The 24,352-nt window shown below is 44.9% G+C and overlaps 1 protein-coding gene and 1 long non-coding RNA gene across 5 annotated transcripts in view; one reads left to right on the top strand and one right to left on the bottom strand.

Moving 5' to 3' along the window:
- FAM110B (family with sequence similarity 110 member B) overlaps nt 1-24,352 on the top strand; it is a 127,126-nt gene that overhangs the window by 42,270 nt on the left and 60,504 nt on the right. Inside the window, exons 3-5 of one of the 4 annotated variants that reach the window (XM_040487749.1) lie at nt 8,663-8,740; nt 17,477-17,684; nt 22,895-22,983. The exons of 1 other annotated variant lie outside the window; for it this stretch is intronic. The gene's annotated coding sequence lies outside the window, so the exon portion shown is untranslated. The remainder of the gene's footprint in view (nt 1-8,662; nt 8,741-17,476; nt 17,685-22,894; nt 22,984-24,352) is intronic. 2 more of the 4 variants (XM_040487748.1, XM_040487750.1) reach the window with 2 other exon arrangements.
- LOC121038243 (uncharacterized) lies at nt 20,830-21,404 on the bottom strand. The gene is made up of 2 exons (XR_005794259.1): nt 21,297-21,404; nt 20,830-21,018 (listed from the first exon to the last, which is right to left on the bottom strand). It is a non-coding gene; the product is annotated as an uncharacterized LOC121038243 (long non-coding RNA).

Raw genomic sequence — 24,352 nt, 5'->3', positions numbered from 1 at the left:
GCAGAAAGCTCACCCTTCTCCCACCTCTGTGTGGCATCTCCCCCCCCCCCCCCCATTTTGGGTTATATTCCCTTTTGGCATTTAAATACTTACCATGCCCATTCTAAGGATTTCACTTCAATTAATTTTCCTTAAACCTGTGAACACGAATTCTTTTGTGTCATTTGAGAAGAAGACATCATGCTTTTCCCCACTCCCTTAGTGTCGTGTATGCTTTCAAAGAATGGCATTTTCAGTGCCCTTTTCAAGTTGAGTGAATCAATTGTGCTCTTAAGTAACAGCAGTGACTTTTTTTTAAAGATGCTTTGGGCCTGTGGAGATCCAATCCTGGTCAAGTGAAGCCTTCCTTTGTAAGAACCCTTTCCTCTGGCCATCTTGAGTCACGCATAGGACGTGCTGTTTCCAGCTGGGATCAGCATTGACACCGGCTAATATGCTGTGTGCAAGAAAGCATAAACACCCTCAAGTCTTCTGCTTCTTGATAAAAATTAGCAACTTCCAGAAACTCAAGAAACATTTGCCACATCTAACATTATATACTTGGATGCAAATCATTGCTTGCGTATAGTCCTTTTTTTGCTCTGAAGCGTCAGTTTCCGATATAAAAGACCAGATTCCCCTCTGTTTTTAGTCTGGTCTGGAACAGAGGTTGACAAATGATGGTTCATGGGCCAAATCTAGCCCACTGTCAGGTTTGGTAAATAAAGTTTTATTGGAACACAGCCACGATCATCTGTGTATGTGTTGACTGCGGCTGCTCCGTGCGGTAGTAACACAGGTGAGAAGTCATGGCAGAGACTTGTGGAGCCTAAAATACTCACTATCTGGCCCTTTACCGAAACGTTTGCCAACTGTGGTCTGAAATCTATAACTTTTTTTAAACTAAACATGTTCGGCCATAACCCAATTTTGGAATCATCGCTACTTCCATCTTTTTAAAATTGTCGGGGAGAGTCCATTGAGAAAACAGCCAGTGGTTTAAAATACATCAAAATTCAGCGTTGTTTGGTTGTCTAATACCACTTCCCATTTTCACAGGTTATCAAAATTTGTTTAACTTAGGAAGCATAACGTGTGGCAATGTAAAATGAAAAGCCTCTCAGGTCACGCTGAAAGAGAACATTGGCATTTCTACAGAACCTGAGTATTAGGTTACATTTTCACAGGGCTTGATAACATTTAGAACTAAAATCTTCACGAAGGCATAATTCACACGTCTCTGGAGGTCTCCCTCGTAAGCCACCCAGTTTGACATGTTTATAGCCTAACGGGAAGGCTGGATTTCCTTGGACTAAAATCAAATGAGAGGCTAGTTTGCATAGGTTTCTTTGTGTGTGCGCACGTCTGGGAAGACTTCAGTGCTTTTCTGGTACGTTAATTACGTTTTCATAGTAATGCACGGCTTCTTTGAACTGCCGTTTCCTTTTCCATAGGCTTCTGGTGGTTAATGTGTGTTCCAGCATGATAAGGACAGATGATCCCCTCTTTCCCGGTGCTCTTGTCATCCCCGTCACTGGAGCAGTTGCAGGGTACTGTCCTGCGACCCGGACCCGAAGAGAACATCCTCTCCACGGCGGTCTTGGGCTCTGAGGGCTAACGCAGGACACAGAGCTCCTAGTGAAGTCTGTGCTTTCAGTGGGAACGATCTGCCTTTCTTTCCCATCCGGAGCTGGTAAATGAGGGCGACAGAGGGGCTGTGTTAAATGTGGCGAAATCTAATTACCGCTTGATTTATAGCCACATCCACACTATAGCTGAGGGGCGAGTTCCCTGCCATGAAACACACTCCGCCGGTTATGGGCTGGCTGAAGGTCTCTGCTGTCCTCCGCTGGCCCCTGCAGTAGGGCTGCTCTCTTTGGCGAGGACACCGGGCTGGCTTACAGGTCCACAGCCTGGACGACCCCATGCCAGGGCCCCTCAGGCACATGATGCTGGCATGGGTGAGGTCCTGCTGGGCTTGCTGGACACACGCACACACACACACATGCACACACGCACACACACACGCACAATGCACATTGAGACAGCTCCGTGCAACGTTTTTGGCAAGGCTGCTCTTGTTCATTTCCAGGGCACTGGGAACTGAAACTAGCTTATTTTCCTAAAGAATAGAACTGGAGGCCCTGCCCTCTTCCTCATTCTTGTTTCTCGTGCTGTTGTGCCTCAAGCTTGAGGACCCGCATTCTCCAAAGTGGAATGCTTTCCATCGAGAGACCCCCTTTTGTGACCTGCCCCGCCACCCCCCCCCCCCTTCCTGGTCACCTGCGGAAGCCCCTGCGAAGGCTCAGGAGCTCAGAGGCAATCGTGTGGCTTCATGGTTGCAAAGGCGCCTGTCAGGGTCCCCTGCCAGGGTGCCCCTGGTTCGACCAGCCCCTGCTGGTAGCCTTGAGGTCACAGACCTCTCGGTTCTTGAACTGTGGAGTGGTGACAATAGTTAGTATCTGCCTCACAGAGTCATTGCGAGGATCGAGCGATTAATGGCTTCGTTCATGGGGCCAGGTACGCAGACGGTATTCAGTGAAGGGAAGCTGTTCCTGGGCCGGAACTTCACGGGAGACTAGCCTCAGTCCTGTGTTCTCTTGTTTCTTCTTTTCACCCGCCCTCACAGGTGGGCAGCTTGCATTGCTTTGAATTTCAGACGCATTGTCACTGGGGACAGGAGCTTTATCACTGATACGTTTTAGCATCGTCTACGTGCAGCTTGACTTTTTTTTTTTTTAATTTTCTGTAGACAGTGCACCCCCTTATTAGCTTCAGGGGGCCAGCACCCCTCCCCTCTCAAAGCTGTGAAATAGCTATCCACACAACTTTCTCTCTAAGCGAAACTGTGTCTTAAAGAAATTAAGTAATTTTACCTACCTCCCGGTAACCAGTAAGGAATAGAACAGATAATTCGAGCCCAAGACCGTCGTAAAGCCTCCTCTGGCCTCAAGACGCTTCGCCGTGAGCTCATTTCTGTGACACACAAGTCAGAGAAAATGGCAAGTGGGTACAGTCTTTTCGTACCGAATATGTTTTGATTTCTTCCAGAAAACTGCTTTATTACAAACATGAGACAAATAAAAGAAAAGTTGGTCAGGTAAAGGCAGAAGACGCAAAAATAACTTACCGGAAAGGCGTTTTAAATGGCTGCTAACAGCAGTTAACTGTTGGAAATGAGCTTTCCCAGGGCCTGTAAATAGAAAAAGAGATTCTCAGGCCTGATAAAGTCATCTAAAGATAAAGGTACAATGTGACATTCACCTGCGTAAACTGTACCTGACATAAACTCACGTCAAATTGAGTTCCCATTTCTTCTTTATGTGTACGCGGCATTCTACATAGAAATAAGAGGTTGAAAAATTCAGAAGAACTTAAAATAAAAATAGTTTTGTGAAGGTGTGAAATTGGTAATAAAACCTTGAACACTTTGTAGTGAGACTCTGTTGGTAATAATTGGGCTTTTTATACAGTATGGGATTTTTGGGGGGTAAAATTTACAGATCTTTAGTGTCCAGTCTGGTAAGGAAGGTCTAACAAACCCAAACACTCTTACAACGCCCCTAATAAAAATGTGGACCCTTCCCTTCACTCCCACAAGTTCTCTCTTGCTGTCTTGCAGCCCTATTTCCCCTTTTCCGCTCCAGATGAAATCATTGTTCTGATTTCTATCACCATAAGTTAGTTTTATCTGTTTTTAAATCGTGTATCGGTGAAATCACAGTAAATGCCCTTTGTCCTGTTTCCTTTCACTCAATATCATGTCTTGGAGATTCATCCATGTTGTCGTCTCTCTCAGTGGCTGGGTCCTTTTACTGCTGAGTGGCACCCCAGTGTGTATAAATAGCGCGGTTGGGTTTTCTCTGATCTTCTGTTAATGGATAGTTGGCTTGTTTCCAGTTGGACATTTTGAATCAAATTGCTACGAGCATCGCTCAACTGGACAGATGTTTTCCTGTATCTCGGACACGACCCCTGAGTGGAATTGCTGGCTCAGAGGCCAGATGTTTGATTAGCTTCCGACTGTCCCATTAGCACCACGTGAAAGTTCCAGTTATTCCACGTCTTCGCGGACATTTGGTGTTGCCTCTTTATTTTCAGTGATTTGAGTGGCTGCGAACTGATGTGGTTTGAAGTGATGGGGTTCAGAGCCGGCGGCCCGGAAAGAAATCTTGAGACGACTTTGGTGCAAAAAAAGGTGGTTTTGTCAAAGCACAGGGATGTGACCTGTGGGCAGAAAGAGCTGCCCTGACACTATGATGGGTGACGGATTTTATACCTTCAGGTTGAGGGTTAGGAACAGCATAAGTCTCTAAGGAATTTTGGAAGCAAGGTTTCCAGGACCTTGAGGAGGCTAGCTATGGTTAGGAAAAGGTCATTTACAACTGTCTCGTAAACTCTCAGTCATGACACCCTCCAGATGTAGATCAGTGGGCCATATGCTTGGAAACATATATCTTGGAGAGGTAGAGATAAATAAAGGACGTTTCCAAACGAATTTCTATATGTTAAAGTAGACTCACAGGATCCTAGGGGGTCGGGCTAAGATTGTCTATTTCCCTTAGCCGAGTGTCCACATCAAGACAGTGGAGCTCTCAGAAGAAGGTCACCCTGCCTGTCTCAAGGACTTGTCAGTTGTAGGGAAATTTAACTTTGCCTTTGTTTCCCACATCATGAGCTAGTGTCTTTTGGGGTTTAAGTTTGTGTTTCCCTCACGACTAATGGTGATGAGTACCTACCTCTTTGTGTGCTTACACGTCTTTTGTGTATCTTCTTTTGCCAAGTGTCTGTTCAAGCCTTTTTCCCCTTTTAAAAGTGGGACTGTTGGTCTTTCTGTTACTGGTTTATAGTTCTTTATTGGTTCTGTCTAAAAGTTCTTTTTCAGATGTAAGTAATAGATCTACTTCTCCCATTTGGTGTTTGCCTTTTCATTTTTTCGATAGTGTCACTTGATGAGCAGAAGTTTTGACTTTGGTCAACGACCAATTTGTTAATTAAAAAAATGTTTTTTAATGTTTATTTTTGAGAGAGAGACAGAGTGTGAGTGGGGAAGGGGCAGAGAGAGGGGGGGGAGACACAGAATCCGAAGCAGGCTTCCGGCTCTGAGCTGTCAGCACAGAGCCCGACGTGGGACTTGAACCCACAAACCGTGAGATCATGACCTGAGCCGAAGTCGGGCGCTTAACCGACTGAGCCGCCCGGGCACCCCATCAATTTGTCAATTTTTTAACAGTGTTTTTCGTGACTCTAGAAAATTTTTATCTACTTCGGGGTTGCAAAAATATTTTCATCTGATTTTTCTAGAAGCTTTACAGTTTTAGATTTTAACTTGTAGGTCTATGATCTATCTCAGGTTTATACTTCTGGTGTGAAGTAAGGGTCAAAGTTTACTATTTTTCTAATGAGTATCCAGCTGTTCCATCATCATTTATTGAAATACATATCATTCTCCATTGAATTGTCCGAGTGCCTTTTACAAAAATCAGTTGTGTATTTGTGGATCTATTTCTGGACTCTTCTGGGTCATTGCTCTAACAGTTGCTTCTTACTAACACCATAGTGTTGGCCTTTCATGTCTTTCTGGAACAGCTTAGTGTCCTTCCCGAGGAGGAGGAGGACACTTTCTTATCGGTGGGAACACAGGTGACTCACCGTCTAGGTTCCATACAGTGGGACACATGAACACAAAGTGTGAAATATCACGGATGTTTGACGCTGACATGGAATTTTGCAGGTGGAATGTGTTTTGCAGTTGGATGAGTTCAGTTTATTCAGATATGAAAAATTTGGTGTAATGCATTCCATTTCACTGCAATTTGGGTCAGAGAACAATGCTGAAAAGAAATATGTACGAAGGCCTGAGTGAGCACAGACTACAGAGCAGCCCCAAACTAGTAAATCAAAAAAGGAAGATCAGTTAATTGATATTCCAATTAATATCACACAGCTGGGTCCAACCAGGGTTCAAAATGACGGTGCTTCAGTACAGCTCCCTCTTGGTTGTCGGTGTGGTATTTTTTCTTCCTTGAAAAATACATCCTTTCCAAAAGGTACACAGCACGAACATCTTTTGGCCTCTTTGGGGAAAACAGAAATTACGTTTGTTTCCGAAGGAAAAAAAAAATCAGAGAAGAAATTCTGTGTCAGCTCCGTTGCTGAAAATGAGGACATTTGAAGAACAGTAGCAACTACAAATCAAGAAAGGTCTTCCCTCTCTGTGCTTCCTTCCCTGGCCTGTCCTCGGCTGGGGTTTGAGGCAGGAGGTGTTGGCCCTCTCATCTGGAGCATCCGAAGGAGTTGGCGTGTCGATTCTCATCCATTGGGCCCCCCGTCACTAATGGTGGAGAAGCAAAACCCGGAAGATTTTTGTGTCTACTTCACCCCAAAAGCCAGGATCCACCCTTTTGATTGGAAGCGCTGTGCTCATTATAGACAAAATAAAATTGACTAAGAACCACTGTCTGTACCCCCAGCTCGTCCTCATGGAACGCCAGGAACCATCTTTTAAAGCCTGGCGTCGACTCACATTGCATCCTCAAATTGTATTTGCTGTTAAACACCATTAAAAACAAATGCAAAGATTATGCTTCGCCTTTGGAGGAAGGTGACTGAAATGGCCCGTGCTGCTTTAGAAAATGCGGTGGATACCATCAAGGTATCAGGTGGACAGTTTCTCTTGCCACCCTCTGAGCTCCTATGGCGCTTTTCCGCTCACCTGTTAGGTACTTTATGCCATTTATTCCTAGTGCAGACCATTTCTGTGATGTTAACTTAAAAGCCTTCTATGTAATTTAGTACACAATCCACTTGTGTAGGCTTGACTCAGACTTTATGATAAAAAGCATTCATCACGTGCTGTTCCATGGAAAAGGAATTTAAACTCTCCTCTTCAGAAGAAGACCTGCCTGCAGTAGAAATAAAATAGCTTCTCCCTGAATGGAGCGCTGATTTGGCAAAGATCATGAGCAGTGAAGTCAAGAGGAATGTAATTGACTGCCTGAAATTTAAATTAGCTTGTAATCTGACTTTGAAAATAAAGCCGAAGAGAGACGCGAGGAAGTTTCCTGAAGGTGAATTCATGTCCTTCCCATCGCTTCCAGTTTCAAAGTTAATAACATACCCTCGATAAAAGTAATATCCAGTGAAGCTTATCTTTTCCTGTGCTTGTTCTTCCTGATATACTGACGCTGTGCTTAGAAAACATACCCTACAGGGGCGCCTGGGTGGCGCAGTCGGTTAAGCGTCCGACTTCAGCCAGGTCACGATCTCGCGGTCTGTGAGTTCGAGCCCCGCGTCGGGCTCTGGGCTGATGGCTCAGAGCCTGGAGCCTGTTTCCGATTCTGTGTCTCCCTCTCTCTCTGCCCCTCCCCCGTTCATGCTCTGTCTCTCTCTGTCCCAAAAATAAATAAAAACATTAAAAAAAAAATTAAAAAAAAAAAAAAAGAAAACATACCCTACAGAAAGAGAACCCACGTCCGCAGAAATGATTTTCAGATATCGCCCCAGATTTACACACTGTTTCGGTAATGTTTGGAGGAGGAACTCTCCCCTTTATTGTGTCCATAAAGCATAAAGTGACAACCCAAGAAAGAACCTTAAGTAAGTAACACAGATTTGCTTGTTTGTTTAGAAAGTCATCAGATGTTCATAGTTTCAGAAGATTCTTTCTCGTCAAATAACTTATTCATTCTTGAGGGACACGTTATTTTTTTCTCCTTAAAATCACTGAGTGGTGAAACGCTCCAGGAGCGGAACATGAGTTAAAGGAAAAGGTTCCCTAATTATTGCCACTGCCTTTAACTATGTAATGAAAAATTGCTTCTTTGCTCTAAAAGAAAACATGGAAAGAATGTGTACATTTGGAAGTAGGAACAGGAGACATAATAGGGAATCCAGATACAGAAACTGGTCACCGTGTATGAAAAACTTAACATTCGGGGTGCCTGGGTGGCTCAGTGGGTTGGGTGTCTGACTTCGGCTCAGGTCATGATCTCATGGTTTGTGAGTTCGAGCCCCGTGTCGGGCTCTGTGCTGACGGCTCAGAGCCTGGAGCCCGCTTCGGATTCTGTGTCTCCCTCTCTCTCTGCCCCACTCCTGCTCACGCTCTGTCTCTCTCTGTCTCAAAAATAAATAAACATTAAAAAAAACCCACTTAACACTCAAAAAAGAAACTGGGGGTGATTATTTTCAGCAGGAAAAAAAAAGTCTTGACTTTACAGGTAATTACACACTTAATAGTATATATAGATGGAATAGGGCTCAGGTTGCTGCAAGGCAGATTTCTTTTAAACAAATCCCACTTGCACATTAATTTCTATTGTGGAACTTAAAAAATTGGTCCCTAGATGTAATAAAATTATCTTTAAAATATACACGTGTAAATGGAAATGTCTTTCTGACAAAACCATTGAACCATTATCTATTAATGATACTGAGCTAGGGTTCACAAGATTTTTTAAACTGTGAAAGTAAAAACAGTATCTAGGCAGACACGCTAAAAGGGGATTGTTTCGCTTTACCTTATTTTAAACTTGATTCCTGCTGTAGTAGCAATAATCCATAAAGCTTCAGACACCTGCCAAGGTCCCAGTCGATCTTGAAGCATGCTAATGTTTCTAACTTTATATCCAAAGAAATTATTTCCCATTTTCTACAGCACTTAAACTTACTGGCTTCTTTCCAGACGTCTGAACCTGGCCATGTCTTCCAAGTACGTAAGAATGCTTTTAGATAAAAGGAGAGAATTATCCAAATAACTAAGGTAAGGAATATCTGAGCTGCACTTAGCAATGAGCGCTTGTGTGAGTGCCAGCAGAGGCTTGCCCTGATGTCTAATAATCATCAGCAAATTGGCTGACAATCCAGGCTGAACTTTTGGTTCCTACTCTAATGGTTTGACTTACGGCTGAGAACAATTAGCTCATCAAAATCGTGGTTGCTGAGGCTGCTGCTTACTGGCTGATTCCTCACCTGCTGGTTAGCAAGGCTGAGTTGCACCTTGCAGACTGGCTGTAGGCTAGATCTGTCCACCGGGGCAGGGGGGCAACAAGAATCCCCAGGCCGAGACATTACAGGGGCTCTACTCATTAAACACTGGCCACCCTAGGTTTTTCTTTTCCTTGGGTGGGAGTGGGAAAAAAACACAAAGCTTTAGTAAATAACTTATGTTAGTGATAGCACAGTAGAAAAATTTTTTAAATTCAGTATAATATTCCATTAATTTTACACCCCATAATGTATGTAACCAATTGGCTATTGTTGAATGGGATTTCCTTTCTCTTTTGGCTCTCTAAGGGATACTGTGATATGACAAATACCATCACTCTATACATTTTTTCATATATCCTCAATTATTTCTAATTTATTTTTGCATATGGTCTGTAGGATGATTTCCCCATGGTGAATGGCCAGGGGTAAAGGTATACACATTTGTCACATTTTCAAGACATTTTCCCACATTGCCCCCAGGGAAAAAAAAAAAGCCATGCTCATTTAAGTTCCAGGATTTCTCGATGTTACCAACAAGCTCTTAACAGTATCACATTTCCCCTCTGGGTTGCACGCAGGGCATGATGTATTTATATTATATACTTATGTATATATTATGCATTTATATTATATACTTCTTTTTCTAAGAGAGGGTCGGTTTCTCTAATAACATGAATATCATTTGGCCTGGATGTTTAATTTTGCCATCAGCCAAGTGTGGAGAACTTAATGTTTACAAAATGCTGGGTACTCTCTAAATGCTTGTTGTATATATTAACTCACTTAATCCACATAATGTCATCCTCATGTTGTAGATGAGAACATTCAAGCATGGAGAAGTTAAGTAATTTACCCAAGGTGGCCAGCTGGAAAGGAGTAGATTGGTATAAAGTGTAATGGGATAGGAGGTGAGAAGTACATGATGATGTTATTCTAGCAACATAATTTCCCCCAAAGACTATCATTCAGGAGGATATAACTTCCAAAGTTTTCATATGACCCCTTTCAAGACACCTATCCTTAGGCTTTAAAGGAAACTTTAAACGTTTCAGAAAGACCCCAGATGAATTTCATAACAAATGATACTTGTTTGGATGAAGTAACCTTTCAAAGTTAGTAACGTTAAAACATAATTATGAACATTTCGTGCGATACATACTTGAAGTGATTCGTTGAAGCTGTTGCTTAAAATAGCAGTAGGCTTCAGTCATGCAAGATTACATGCCTTGATTTTTGGACGGTAATTGTAGAGATGCCCTCAAGAACGGGGGCTGATACTATGCAGAACTGTTTACAATTATAGGAAGCTTCATTTAACTGAAATACTTAGGCATGCCGCTTTAGGAGTCAAAGCTACGATTTAGGACGTTAGTCCATTTATTGTAATTTAAAGTTGTGTAGGAATTATCGATGGTCAGTAGAGAAAGAGTCCAAGCCTGAGTCCTTTTGGTAGAACAGAGATTGTTGATAAGGTAAACACCTTCACATCCAAGAAGATGCCTGTCAGTGTCCATAAACCATGGTATGATTTGAGAACAGAAGAAAAGGTAATATGCTTAGGAATATTACTGCAAGCCAATTCAAAGTTTATGATATTATTCTATATAAGATTATTTATGTGTATATATTATACATGATATGTGTGATGTGTTTAGACATTATTGTTATTATATATAATAACTATATATATGAGAGATATATAAGATTATTTAATAATATTTAATTATTATACCCACGGGGTAATTCATTTTTTGTGTATAAGAACAAACATGATTTTAGCGAGAAAAGGAGCAAAATAGGAACAAACTGGAGTTCCTGAGCAAGTCCTAGTTTGTGGCTCCCCCTTCTGATTTCCCTTCCTTCCCAACAAGCTCTCTGGTGCTCACTGCCTCCCTCACCTGTAAATTCCATCAAGGAAGGCGGCATGATCACATAAGTAGGGGCCCAATATACATTTCTCGAGCTACTGAGGCAATGTCTCCTTACTATTTTTAGGTTTTCAAATAACCCTCTCTTCCTTGTCCTAAACTTACATTTCTTAAAGGCTACAAGTCAGAATGCTGAGGATTAATCTTACTGGTTATTTATTTATTTTTTTTAAGTTTATTTATTTACTTTGAGAGAGAGAGAGAGAGAGAGAGAGAGAGAGAGGAAAAAGCACACGTGGGGGAGGGGCAGAGAGAGAGGGAGAGAGAATCCCAGGCAGGCTCCGTGCTGTCAGCACAGAGCCCAACTCGGGGCTTGAACCCACGAACTGTGAGATCATGACCTGAGCCAAAACCAAGAGCTGGACGCTTAACCAACTGAGCCGCCCAGACGCCCCTCTTATCGGTTATTTAAAATCATTCCCATTAAGGTATAGATCACTGATGTCTTATTCCACCACCATGGTTATGTTGTTGTTATTGTTAAAGTTTCTTAGTGATATTAATTTTTAATTGCTCGAATGTCCATTCGTGCAAGCCTCCCTGCTGTCCGCATGTGTGTTCTGATACCAACATGTACTTACACACGCATGAAATGTCCTTGTGCGTTCTGCCTCATCGGCTGGAAAAAAAAAACATGTTTGACTTGTAACCATATATAAATATAAGTGAAAGGAAGGTAGGAGTTTTGGTTTCTGGAGAATATAGAAGTTCTTTTGTTATGCAGTGCTTAAATTCCTGTGCGTTATTATGCAATGCTTAAATTCCTGTGCGTTGAGATACTTTTAACACTCCCTGTAATTGACTGTTGGACTTTATAATTAAGAAACAATCATTTGGGTGGAAATGGGCTGCTGTAGGAAGTAGCTGAATCGAAAAGATGCTTTCCTAAGAATGTTGTGTTTGTGAGTTAGATGCAAAATGAAATCATCTTATGACGATTTTTCTTAATCTGATGTTCATTAGGCACGGAAGTGTGCTTTTTGCATCGGAATTTCAAAAGTTGCTTATGTCACCCTAATCGTTTAGTTTCTCAGGTCTGGGGGGGTGGAGGGAAAGCCCCTTTTGCACTACCGTATCCCAGCTCTCTTCTTAACCCCGTGGACCTGCGCGGAAGCACCTCTGTGGGTTCTTCTTAATTCACGCTGAATGTTGAGGTTACCATCCTCTTAACAGGTGCAGGAGCTCACCCCCAGGGCAGGAGACTTGTTACTTCTTGTGCGCAACAGGCGTAGGAGGCCCGTTTTCCTGTAGGAGGACAAAGTCCTGGCTGGTTAGTTTTAGAACGCGAGGAGGTTTGGGGGCTGGGCAGCCCTACGTGGCCTGCTATGGTTGTAGGCGCTTGGTACTTGGGCATCCTTGGGGTCAGGGTGCGGTACAAAAGGGTATGGGACATTGCAGAGGTAAATTTTGTCTGTAGAAACTTTTTTGAGGGTTAGTCCCATACCTAAGGAATCCTTTGTTCTCTTTTTCCCCCAAGTGACTTCTTACCTCTGGGCCTGAGAAACCAGTTACATTCTTGGTTAAATCGGCATGATAGGGCTAATCCCCGTGCAGTGTTGACCTATGATTAAGTCGTGTCAAAGTCCAAAGCCTTAACTTCGGTGGTCCGCTGGGTGGGCTGGGGTGGCAAACTGGAAGAGAGGCTGACAGCAGACAGGGCCTCATAGGTTTGTTATAGAGGGATACAGCAGGAAACGGGCCCAAGGAAATGGGGAGAGGGGGCCCCTGGGAAACAATCCGTTCAAGTGCTGTGGTCAAGTACTACTGACTGGTGCTGTCCAGCCATGCACTTGTGGATCCCGTGAAGTCCCTCCGCGAGGGTGTTTGGGCCGCCCTGGGTCCTCGTTGACAGGATAGATGCCGAGAGTGCGAGGATGTCGGAAAGGCTTTACTCTGCGAGCGACAGCTAGCCATTCACAGCCAGCCTCCAGGACAGAGTCTCTCTGGAGCTAGCCGCCCCGCAAATTCATACCTCCTTAGCTGTCTCACTGTCCCCTACCTTCCCATCTGTCTTCGCCGGTACTATAAAATACGAATCGTTCGGAGAAAAAGAAAGACAAGCAAAGGCGATGGCACAGACAAGGCTTTGAGAAGACCTTACAGGATGCACGGCTGGATTGGAAACCGAGCCGCACTGAGAAGACTCACGCTGGCTGCTTACGAGGGCTGGCAAGACGGTCGTCCAGACATAATCATCTTCCTCAGCAGGTGGCTTCCCAGGAGGCCCCGAGAGCCGACTCACACGACGGCATCCTGCGTTGATGGACGAAGGAACGTCGGAGGCCCTGTTTGCACCGCGGGGTCACTTCGTGGCACACGGGGCAGTGTGCGAAGCATCCGAATGAAGAGGGGGGTGCTGAGGACCGCACCTGGTCTTTGGCACGGGTGGGGGAATTTCCAGCAGCCCGTTTGGGTCTTTCCCAGCCTGCCCATGTTACACCTGCTTCAGGCACCCATGTGCTGCGTTCTAAAAAGAAAGAAGGAAGGGAAGCAAGAGAAGGAGGGAAGGAAGGAAGGAAGGAAGGAAGGAAGGAAGGAAGGAAGGAAGGAAAGAAGGCCAGTGTTTGGGTGTTATGAACAGAGAAGGAAACTAACTACTCATATGCTGTTCCATCACCTGTCCCACCCCTGGTAGCCAGAGGAGGCTTTCACAGCCTGGGCGTGCTTCTCTTTCCCTTGGAGTTGGGAGTCGGTGGTATGCTAAAGCCCTTCATAGGGTCTGGGGGGGGCTGATTGTTAGCATCTCTGCCCAGTCCCACGCACGGCGACTGCATGGTGGTTGGCGGCTTGAAACCCCATGATGGAAACGCGGCTGGTCAGGGCCACGCCATCCCAGGCTGGCTGTTCTGATACTGGCCAGCCCGTACTCCACGTGGGCTGGGATCCGTGGCACATCTCGGACCACCAGTCAACCGCTGGTCCTTGCTCCTTCCCTTGGCAGAGCCGGGAGAGGAGAGCTGAGCTGCGGCTCCGCTCAGCCAAGTGGGAGAATCCTTGGCCATGGAGGCCCAGCTTATGAGCAGCCCTCCCCACGGTGGAACCGGATCTGGTTCCTCAGAGCAGAAGCAGCTTTCCTGGACCCCTTGCGGCAAGTTGGAGTCTGACAAACAACCAAACTAGAGACACCTCGGATCAGTCTAAAGTTATCTAGGAGCCATAGGCTTAGAAAGAATCATTTTTAGTATGGGAACTCTGGTTTCTTTCCCAAGGGAAGAAGAAAACTCTAACAGAAAGTTAGAGACTTCCTAATGGAAAGTCTCGACGCTTACACTTTCCTCTCTTCATTCTCCAAGGTTAGAGAATCAAAACAGAATTGAGGGATTCCGTTCAGGGAGGTTGATGCCCGTGGTGCGTGACTGCTCCTCCTCGCCCAGTGTGGCACATGTGAGATGCACACGTTTCTGTTCTTTGTACAGGGCAGGGCAAGCGAAAGTTTTGACCTAGAAGATTGTGGGAACCTCTTACTCTAGAAAGAACTGAAAAGGAAATCAGCAGTCATATTTTCAGAAGGCTTGGACCAAACTCCCTTCCTTCCTTCTCTGGTGGATGCTGTTTCCGGCTGTGTCTCCAAGTCCCTCCTTTGCCCTCCAGTCCCACCAGCCTCTCCAGGACCTTGACACACCCCTGGCCCTCACCCACACTCCAGCCACAGACCGGTCACCCCACCCCCCACTTACATGCTTTCACAGCACCCCCTGCCCCCCCCCACAGCGCTTCCCAAGGGTTTACCGCCATCATGGTTGCTCATTTGTTAATGAATCGCTTGATGTTCATCTCCCTCATTAGAATGGAAGCTCCATTAAGAATCTGAATGCTCTGACTCCTCCCTGTGCCGCTGTTGTCAATGTCCAGCAGGTCTTTGCACACAGGAGGTGCCAAGCATTGTTCGTTGAGGGGGCGAATGGCTTTTCAGAATCAAGGACGAGTTGACAAAAGTTCAAAGACAAAAGTGCTCGTTCCGGAGGTTAAAACCAAATATATAGGCTCGCCCAGCAGAGTGGCAGTAAGAAAGATGACCAATGAACTGTTACCCAGTTTCAAACAAATATTGGTTCTAAACACGTGGAAAGATAAGACCAAAGAAAGGACAGTCGCTTCCGTCTCTCAGAAAGGGTCTGTTTAATGCTTCTACAAAACAGGCATGAGAGAAATTAATCAAACAGCTTTTTAAAGTGCCTTTTTTTGAGCTAGCAGTCTGTTAAATGAAGGGGAAGGCAGAGCTGTTCGATGTTTCCTAGATAAATGCCTGGAAGTGTTACTAGTCTGTATCCTGGCAGCCTCTGGGGAGCTGTGCCTTAGGCCAAATCACTGAAGCCAATTCCTCTTGGAGTTTTAGCTCCTGATGATGCTGATTGCGCTTTGATAATTCGGTGGTCGATGCTTCCAAGTAACGCACGTGGCAATACTTTCCTTTAGCAGACTTGTCTCCATCATGTTTCCCCCGACTTTGTGTCTGTGTGTACGTTTCTACGCCCTTTTTCATTCTTAAGTTGATGGGCCATGAGTTTCTGTGCTCTCCTTTGGAGTTTATGGGCCATGTCGTCCCTTTCACTAGCTTATTTCCCAAACAGGTTGTGGGACACAAAGACTGGTGGATGAAAAATGATCCTTAGGCAGGATTCCTTTTCTATGGCCACTGATTAATCCCTGGGGATATTTGGTTCCTTAGAGCAAATCATAGTGCCTTTTGAGAATGTCAGCTTTCTATCAAGGTTTTCAAATAAAAAGCAGAGCAAAATAAAAACTATAGAAATGAGAAGCTTGCCCAGTATCGTCGGATCAGAATTTAACTGGTAGAACATAGCAGTTTCTGGGAATTACTGAAAGAACACTGAACAGATTAACAGATTTGATAAATATCATCCCGGGATTGTTAATTTTGTGGAACATACAAGAAAGAAATGACTTTCAGGGAAAACAAATGTGTAAGTAGGCCGCAGGGACAAAAGTTGCCTTTGACTCGCTGACTTCTCTCCTGTCCCCTTCTCATATAAATTTGTCAATTTAAATTCAGTCAAACTTCTGGGGCGCCTGGGTGGCTCAGTCGGTTAAGCGGCCGACTTCACCTCAGGTCACGATCTCGCAGTCCGTGAGTTCGAGCCCCGCGTCGGGCTCTGTGCTGACAGCTCAGAGCCTGGAGCCTGTCTCAGATTCTGTGTCTCCCTCTCTCTCTGACCCTTCCCCGTTCATGCTCTGTCTCTCTCTGTCTCAAAAATAAATAAATGTTAAAAAAAAAATGAAAAAAAGTAAATTTAATCAAACTTCTCATTACCAACTTTCCCCAATTTATATTCCATAGAAAACACTTTCAAAATGTATATCATATAATCCATATTGCAAGTCGTAAATGAAATACAATTATATGCCCATAATTTCCTGAAAAGTCCTTTTAAGATCGGTTCTTACAGAATCAAGTGAAATTGTAGCAATTGCATAGGCAAAAAGAAGGAGGTGTCATATTTTTTTTTGTTACTAGAGTGCATACAATAATGATTCTCTGTGATGAATCAAGTCTGCCATTAGCTTGTCACTGTTAATTCTAAATGGTGTTTCTGACAAAATTCCACAGTGGAGAAGTGGTTAGATACTTTTTTAGAGTAGTGTGATACTGGAAAAGAAGGTAGGTAATAGGACGTCGTGAAAAGATTGCTGCTATTAATAATAGCTTGATGAGAACTCACTGTGTGCCAGTCCCCGTGCTAAGTGCTAATAGCCCATTGACAATAATCCTGCAAGGTGTCTCGCATTATTGCCTCTGAGACACAGAGAAATCCAGTCCCTTGCCCAGTCACAAAGGTAGGAAATAGCTGATCCAGAACTTCAACCCAGCCAGTTTGCCACTTAGACGCATGCCCTTTAGGTTTGCATCAAACCATCCCTGACAGGATTTGGCTTCTAGAACTGATTCTACCGTTAAAGCGTGAGGTGGGCAAATTTATTTAATTTTTGCTTTTATAATGACTTCTGATAATCCTTTTCCATCCCTTGTAACTCTGAATTATTATTCATCAGGAGAATCAAGATTATGACTTTTGACACCTTGAGTGGCCCTTTTCCCCGATGGACACAAACGTGCGTGGTATTTCTAATGATATTGAGAGATTAATTAGCACTTTAGGACAAATGAGTGGCAAATTGCTAACCCAGGGTAAATAAAGTGAGGCGCAGATTTTAGAGGACTTGGATTTTAATATCCTCACGGTATCGATTTTATTATTTCTCCCTGCTGGCTTCTGTGAAGTTGAAGGAAGCTGGTGGCACGGCACATCGATTTCACCACTCTTTGTTTCTCCAGACTGGAGAGCACACAGGCATGCACTTGTAAGAAACACTTCTCGTTTATGAGGTGATGCATCCATCTTCAAAATGACAGGAAATCAAGATGATTTTTGTCTGTGGGGCTTAATTTATTAAAATGCAATTTGCTCCTGTGCTTTTGCTCCAAGAGCTCTGTGCTAGCAAACTAGCTATAATTAGATTAGCAGCCTGCTAAGCGCTGGTGACAGCCTGCGCCTCAGAGAGCATGTGCTGGATTCTGCATGAGCCTCTCCTCATTGGTTGCTCGCCCTGCTGCTCGCCAGTTTGATAGGTTTCCACAGTACTCTTTATGCTGCATTGGAGACATAGATACAGAGATACTCTACTGTGTTCTTGCGACGGCGGAGGTGCTTGGCTGCTGACAGTAAAGGAGGAGGAAGGCACCGGAGAGAAGGTGTCCGTCTTTGTTGTAGTTCGTCGGAGGCACCGGCTGCCGGCTCCCGGAGATCACTGGAGAAGTTTCAGTTCATGGTAATTACTTTGAGGCTTTATCTCGCAGGGAAAAACAGGGCCATGCGTGAAATGAAGTGCGTTCGTCATGTCCTCCGTTTTAATTTGATCTTGCTTTTGTTAATATCACGCGTGCTCCAGCTTTCCCAGACTGTAATGTGTTCTCCTGGAGAAGGCTTGGCTGGTAAACAGCTCCCCTGTTCACGAAGGAATATTGTTTTTACCTGGATTCAAGAGTGCAGGTAGCGGGGGATGATTCTTATTGGTTCTCTTCTGTTTTGGAAAGTCCGATGTTGCCTCAATTTAGGTGGCTTTGGAGGTGCGTTTCCGTAGCCGGGTGACTTTGTTTGCATGGAGTCCAGACTCTCATGAATAATGAGCAATCGAGGAGAGTTCAGCGAAACACACTTTAATGAGGACGGGGGAGCGATTCTCCCGGTGTCGGCGCAGAAGTAATGTGCTATTGTTTCTGCAAAGATGTGTGCAGCCTTCATTTTGGATGGCTTTCTTTGTTTCACTGTTTGTAGTTCCCATTAAGCTTTTTTAATATGGAGAATATTAGCATATCCCATTGTGCCAGAAATATGTAGAGGTGCGTATTCAGCTGTGCCAAAGAGAGAATTTTTCACTCGGGGCTTTTGTTTCACAGGGATGTCACGTTGCTTTCGGAGTTGAAAGGAGATCACAGAAAGGTGGGGTTCTGACCACTTTGACTGAGGTCTGACGACGTTTGAAAATTTCTATTCATGGTCGCCTGGACTGTTTTCCAAATCAAACCCTAAATAATCTTAAATGGTGTAATAAAGGTGGTATAGTCTGGAGGAAAAATATCTAAATGCCCAAGGCTGAGCTTCAAGATACCCAGACAAACGCAGCGTGAGTTTTTGTTTCTCAGCGTACCCTCGCCATAGAGCTGTTTGATACAGAAGAACCCCTTGTTATCATCTGGTCCTCAAACTTAACAATTGATGTCCTTACCGTCGCCGACTGTGGAGACCAGAGAAACTTGTGTATTGACTCACCAGTCACACGGCTGGCTGGCTGCCACCATGCGTCTGGTCTGCTATCAGTGGAGAGCCCTGCTGATATCTGAAGGCTGTCAGGAATTATTGCCCTGCTCCTGAAAAGCCAAACAGTGCCATTTAAGTATTTTGTTAAAATGACTGCTTTGATTGAAAGCTACGATCTGGTGGGAAGGGCTTCCGTATATTCTTAGGCAGAGGAAAACTTCAGAATACTAACTCTGCTTCACTCCCCACCGCCCGGATCCCCTCCCTAGTCTATCCGGAGGTAGTAATAAATTGTCTAATGTGACATTTCTCCCAAATCACAGTTTTAAGAAAAAAAATAATAAAGAATATATCAAGAAAGGGGGTCATTTATGGTAATGCAGCGTCATCTATAAATAACAAAGTTTGGTTGGCAGTCACTCATTGTAAGGCAGGGGCTCTCTGTGACTACAGGCAGTGGCAGCGTTTTGGTTTTAAGATAGCACGTGCGACGGGATGAATGTGGGAAGGGTCGCCCTCCCGAGAGCTCTGACTTCCTGTTCGGACTCCCCTGACCCCAGCCACGCCTGGTTCTGACTTCAGAAGGTTGCGTCGCCGTGGCGGGAGCGCAGTTGGTTACGGTGATCGTGCTGTCCTTCACACGGCCTGACCCCTCTCTCCAGTTACAGCCCTCCATCCTTTGCCTGACATGCTTCCTGCTGCAGGTGTGGAAAATAACCTGCATTTGACAGGTGGGCGTGGACACTCATCTGCACAAGAATAAATTGATGCGGCTCCATAACTGCCTGTCCTCCTTCTCCTTCTGCTGATCTCCCGAAACCCCTCCTTAATCACCTTAGTCTTACAGAATTTCCAAGAAGGAAGCTGCCTGAAGAGTAAATTATTGTTGTCCTGCATAACCGTTGTAAACCTCCCTTTTGAACACAGCCCCACTTAGCATTTGGGAAGCTGTGGGAAATAGTTGTAAATGACGTTGAGTCTCAAGGGGTGGATCTTAAAAGACTTTCTGTGTCTAGAAGGAACTTCTTAAAAATGTGACGTAACTATAAATGTGCACGGATATTGTGTAAGGTACTATGATATCCCAAAGGGCCTTTTAACATATACTAAAGGGGCATTTTTCAAATAGCACTAAACAAAATGCCAGCCATCTTTTCTTAGAGTACCAAAACCTACACTTTTATCTTCAGATCAATTACAACCTGTTTTTACTACACTCAGAGGATTCTTTATGTAGTTCTGAAATGAGAAAGTAAAAATAAGTTTCTTAGACACTTTAAAATTTTGTTCTGCCCATCCTTGTAATTCTGTGGCTCTTTAACTGCTGAGAGAACGGCATTTCTGACCAATCAGAAATAAGTCCGTTAGCATGAACTAGAATATAAAATGTCTAATTTTTTAAATTAAAACATCAAGGGCTACTTCCTGACTTTTTCTCCTAGGGGCTCGTAATCATAGCCGAAAAACATGGTAGTGAGTTTAAAAACAAAAAGTCATTCCACGTAGAATAGGATGTGCCACAAAGCCCCTGGGCTGATCGCAGCCTGAAAATAATTGCAGAAAAGAAAGACCAAGGTGTCGTACAGGGTCTTGGATGTGAGGTTGTGGTATGGCACCTCGAGGTGGCTTTCTGGCCGGATGCTTGGGCATCTGTGACGGCAAAAAGCAAGGGACATCTGTCCTTAGCAAGTGATTAATATCTCAGGATTGGACCCCCCCCCCCAGATCTGCCTGGGTTGGAAAAATATTTGAAGAGACACAGGGCTCTCATTTAAGTGTATTTCATTTTTTTTTATTATTTTACTCTGTGATGATGTGCACCTACCAAGTGCCAGGTTCTGCACTAAGCATTCATGAGACAAGGATAGAAGACACAGCTCTGTGGTAGAGGAAAGACCGTGAAATAAATAATAATAGGGAATAAGAGGAGAACAGAGGTGTTTAGCTTGGTGATCCCAAGGAGAAAGGGCAGGGAGGGAAGGCTTCAGGAGAAGAGAGATGGTAACGCCCGGCCCCCCATCCAGAACTTTCTGATTGCCACTCACTTTGCACCACATCCACCAGAGCTAATGTCTTGTAGGAGTTGGCATGGTCCACAGGGCTGTTCCGTATCTTATATTGACTTTCAGTTTTACTATGTGGTCCTATTTGTGATCTGTAATGAACGTCCCGAAGATAAACCGTCGTTTTGTTTTTTTTTTTTCCTTCTGCACCTTTGCAGAATGCACCCTGGATTGTTGCACGGAAGTATTTATGTTTTAGTAGATTGACATAACATGGGACTTAAAAAAGCCTTTTTTGAGGCATCCAGTAATTTAAATGTACCTTGTAATTTAAAAATCCACCTTCGGGGCGCCTGGGTGGCGCAGTCGGTTAAGCGTCCGACTTCAGCCAGGTCACGATCTCGCGGTCCGTGAGTTCGAGCCACGTGTTGGGCTGTGGGCTGATGGCTCGGAGCCTGGAGCCTGGAGCCTGTTTCCGATTCTGTGTCTCCCTCTCTCTCTGCCCCTCCCCCGTTCATGCTCTGTCTCTCTCTGTCCCAAAAATAAATAAACATTGAAAAAAAAATTTTTTTTAAAAATAAATAAAAAAATAAAAAATAAAAATAAAAATAAAAATCCACCTTCAAGGAATCGCAAAATACCTTCATTACTGTTGTACTCCCGAGCAATTCAGTGATGTCTTTTGCAGCCGTGTGCCTTGCCAGGAATCATCTTTTGCTCTAAGGGGCCTGTGGACTCTTTTGTGGGAGTCATTTATTTTGTCGATGCTCACTAAAGACAGGCTTGTAAAGTTGGGGCGTGGATGATAACACTTGCCTTTGGCCTTACTGTGATGGAGGCCTTCTGCTTTCCTTCCCTTACACATTTCATCGAATTTAGGCGTCTTTTAAATCGTGCCCAATGTGGGGGGAAGGTCCACTTTAAGGACAAGTCTGCATTAGATCTTGCCACCAGTGAACCGTCTGCGTGGATACGGGGCCTGCGTTTCCGATATTTGGGACCTGCAGTCAGCATTCTGCAGTGTTTTGCTCTAGTCGGGCCTCCGTATCCACATTTTCACATCTGTCGTATCGCAGCCTTGACTTCCCTCTGCCTTCGCTCTACTGCTACTCTCTGTGTTGGGCGTATTCTCCTTCAGAGCTGACCACCAGAGGCAGCAGCTGGGAGCTGGCCTGCTGGCCTCTGGGAAACAGCCCCCTTCCATTCTTCTCTTGTCTTGAACTGTTTCTTTCCAGGCTCCTTCTTTTCTGCCCACCTGTTAAGTAGGTACCCTCCAAAGTTCTGTGCTTCATCAGCTTCTCTGACACCTGCTTTCCACTGGTTGGTTCGTCCATTGCCACAGACTTAGCCACTACTTTTGGGTCCCCGCGTGTCCCCTGCTCCAGTCCTAGCAGCCTCCTGGGCTCCTTGTGCCTCAGGGCCCTGGCTGCCCCCTCTGCCTGGAATGTGCCTCGCCCAGTAGACCCCTGGCTAGCTCTCCCCCGCTGCCTTCAGATGTCTCCAGCCGCCATGGTAGCGGGACATTCTGAGAATATAGTCTCCCCTCACTGGAATGGAGACGCTGAGGTCAGACATTTTTCCCTTCACCCACAGAGCCTAGAGCAGAACTTGGTTCATAGAAAGTGGTCTGCCAGTACTTGAAAATGAATGAACGAACGAGTGAATGAATGAATGAATACTATCATGGGGGCTTGACAGTGCAGGTAGGGGTACTCCTGGAGCTCTGCCCCAGCCAGCTGAGTGGTTTTTGCGAAGCCCCTTACCTGAGCGGGCCTGTTTCCTGTTCTGAAGGGGTGGGGGTCAACCAGATGGCCCTGAGGCCATTTGCCATGCGAACACCCTGTCAGACCTTGGGTAGACTCAGACTCGGGATGTGCAGGGCAGCAGTTCCAGAAATGAGATGACGTCCTGTCCGCCTTTATGTATGTGCCTCCTCACAACTCAGCGTGCAGGTTCTGCTATATAATTGCCGCCCATGGTTACATGTCTCCTTACAAGCGTAGCTGAGGTGAGCAAAAAACCCTTCGCCTCTAAGTGAAGTGTGTGAGAACTGACACATTTTAGTGTACCTACCTGTTTGTTATCTGTTTTGTTTTGTTTTTCTAATTCGTGCGCCCATTTTTAAAAGAAGCATCATTTTCCATTGCTATATATATCTAGTAGCCTGCCTATTTCTGTCAAATAAAAAAGCAATAGCAGTTTTTTTCTCTATTTTCAGATACTGCATGCTGCAGAGAGTAGCTTAAGGTAGAAAGGATTCCCTGTGACTTCTGCCTACCGTCCATAAAATACTCATTCCTCTTCCAAGTAAGTACATTGCTTCATTTGGACCCGTTCTGAGCAGAAGGTATTGATTCTCTCTGAAAACCTGTGACATTATTACATTAAGACAAAGAGGCTGAGAGGCTGAGGTTTCAGACATTTTGCTGTCTGACCAAAAAAGAAAAAAAGACAAAGAAAAACAAGGAGCCCCTGTCTTGGGGGTCTCTACCAGGACTAAAAGTAACAGTAACCTTGATTTACTTTTGCTTTTCCAAGGGATTCCATGATGTGTCTTCTATGTATTTGCTTAGTAGTGACGGTTTTTTCAAAGGCCGTGTTGTATTTACCAATAATCAGTGACCAGCTACTTGTCAGTGCGTGGGTTTGAAGGCAACATTAAAAAGTGAACATCTTTGTACTTTAATGAAAAGTACACGGTCTATGGTCGGGGAATGAAATGGTGTTTTCTGAGAGGCCGAATGGTGTAGGGCCAGCATTAAGTGCCCTGGGAGTTTTGGGGAGAGAGAGTTTTGCAGGATGGCTCCCAAAGGAGGCCATGTCAAGAGGCCAGAACCCAATGGCCAGCCAAGGGACAGACCGAGAAGGCTGGGGGCAAGTGTTGGCAGATAGCCAACGGCTATGGAAATGTGCGTGCTTCATGAAGAGACTGCTGGGCATTTCGTCCCGCGTTCGCACCACCCCAGGATTCTTTCCTGGTCTCCAGAGCTGATGGAGAGCCTGGAAACATCCTAGAACCAGACCCATTTTCCCCCGAAGGAAGCAAGGACGTGGATGAACAGTGGTCAGGGTCCAGGTGGTTCCTCCCTTTCCCAGAGGGGCTGAGAGTTCGGTATCACCAAACGAGGACATTGGGAATGTTTAGGAAGTTGAGAGACAGCTCTCCAGTTAACTGATGTCCGCAGTCACTTAAGGCACAGACGTCACGAGAGCACAGTCTTCACCTCAGCGCCATATTCCCAAGTGGCCACAAGCTCCCATTTGATTGACAGCCTTCCTCAAGCCTCTTTCCCAGCATCCATATGCATTGGGCCATTGCCCGTATAGTATGTCATGCATTCTGTAGTTTATTATTACTGCATTATGCATGACATTGTTGGGTAGACGGTACCACTGTCCAGGAACTTCAGAATCTAATTTAGGCTGACAGGTAAGAACCGGCCTGTGCCAGGTGGAATCCTGCCATCTGTGGAGAGAGAGGCATTACGGAAAAAGCCAACAGTGCCCCCCAGCGATATGCCCTGAAATCCATCACCATATTACCTTATCTTCTTATCCCGGATCTAAGAAGTGCTGAGAGGAAAGCCCTAGGCTCCTGTTGGCTGGAACGAACTCCACGCCCTCCATCCCCAGGTCTGAGATTGCAAAACTGCCCCTGCACACAGGATTTCATAGG

This window comes from Herpailurus yagouaroundi, unplaced genomic scaffold (assembly GCF_014898765.1).
Source record: "Herpailurus yagouaroundi ecotype Mexico unplaced genomic scaffold, PumYag 165, whole genome shotgun sequence".
NCBI lineage: Eukaryota > Metazoa > Chordata > Mammalia > Carnivora > Felidae > Herpailurus > Herpailurus yagouaroundi.
Note: the sequence above shows the minus strand (reverse complement) of the source record. Positions and strands in the feature narration are given on the sequence as shown.